Genomic DNA, 1,819 nt, shown 5'->3' with positions numbered 1-1,819 from the left:
TTAGAGGTTTGTACATGTGACAACCAATTCTGGGGTTATGTTGAGTTTATTTAAAGACTTCCGCTTATCTTTCTATCTTATTCTTGTTTTATTAATTCCGCATCGTCGGGTTTCTGGGTGTTAGGCTTACGTGTCCGGTGGGGTTTGGGCACGTGCCATCACATCCGGTTTTGGGGTGTGACAAAAAAGTAGAAACTCATCATGTTAATAAATAAAGTCAAACCAAAAAATTTCTCTTAATCCTAGGCAACTTATATAAATCTCTTTGGTTTAGGAATTAATTACTTAAATTCATGCTAGTTTGTATCTGGTGTATCCAGATACGTTTTGATACATCATACATGTATCTCACATGGACTCAACATTAGGTGTAATTTGTTCTAAATACATTGTATCCATGTGGATTTGCATATATGTAACTCTCTCTCTTGCCTTTCGTTTATCTCATTCGCCACTCTTCTCTCTCGTTTATCTCTCTCCCTATTTTAGTGTATTTGATAGTAAAAGTATATTTATGTAGGTGCATCTGATAGATGTATAAGCAATTATTTGAAAGTATAGATTGAATTAGTAGAAGTGATATGAGTTGCTAAGCCCAATTACTAGTATCTAGTCAAGCCTTCGGCCCAAAGAAAAGCAAATCTCTGACCCAATATCTTAGTCTCATTTCAGCCTTTGTAGGTTGATGATGTTTTGGCCCAAATATATTGTCACGATTCGAGCCTACACTTTGGACGTGTCCAGCACTCAAGAACCATTGTTGGTCCCCAGGCGAACCATCATCCGGGTTGACTACAATCGGAAGACTAACTTGAGCATACATAAGCATCAAATCGAAAGAAAAGTTTAAAAACAGTTTACTGAATCTCAAAACTTCGTTGAATATACTAAGTATGAAACATAAGTTTTAAATAAATATATCTGAAAACTTACTCTCCAAAAATGTTTATCTATGAAGCCTCTACTATACAAAGATGAGTGTCAGGACAAGACCCACGACTCCTCAAAAGAACTACTACTAACAACTCATAAAACGGGAGTCCTCCAGAAGCAAGGAGACCTCACTCGTGACGAGCATGGAGTCCTCCAGAAGCAAGGAGACCTCACTCGAATGCTGACGAGCGGATGAAGTGATCTCAACAGACTCTGTTGAGGATCCTAAGAACATGTATCTACATCATTAAAAGATGCAGGTCGAATGACATCGGTATATTGAACGTACGAGTATGTAATATAGCTGAATAACAAATAACTGAATGAAAGGACTGCAACAGATAAAACATAACTCAACTGAATGTAAAAGATTAAAGGAATGAAATCATTTAAAATTTTACAAAAACACAATAGTTTTCCACTAAATATGAAGCGAGATACAAAATATTTATATTCTTTAGGAAATAAATATTTAAGTCGTCATCTGTTGTTTTAATTTCAAATACGTACCCAAAATAGTCTGTTTTGACAATGTCGTATTTGCCATACTTTTGATACTTCCTTCAATCACCAACAACTTAGAGTATACAAACAAAATTACACACGATAATCTCATATTGCACCTAAATAAAGCTAGAATGAATCATAAAAAATAACATGTAAATCTTATTCGATATGCTTAAAGCTCTTACTGAAAGTTAATATATGTCCATCACTTTTATCAAACAATGACTGAGATGGAGATCACTATTTTCTTGTCGCTTAATTGTTACTAAGCTCTCTTTATAATAGTAAACCTCACAACCACCACCCTTTGAATGTGACTTTATGCCCGGAAAGCCTCGTCTTTTTTGTCTTAATACTATACGAGACCAGCCAAAAAAAA

The sequence above is a fragment of the Solanum tuberosum genome, unplaced genomic scaffold, assembly GCF_000226075.1.
Source record: "Solanum tuberosum cultivar DM 1-3 516 R44 unplaced genomic scaffold, SolTub_3.0 scf00943, whole genome shotgun sequence".
Lineage (NCBI taxonomy): Eukaryota > Viridiplantae > Streptophyta > Magnoliopsida > Solanales > Solanaceae > Solanum > Solanum tuberosum.
This window is presented reverse-complemented; position numbering follows the sequence as displayed.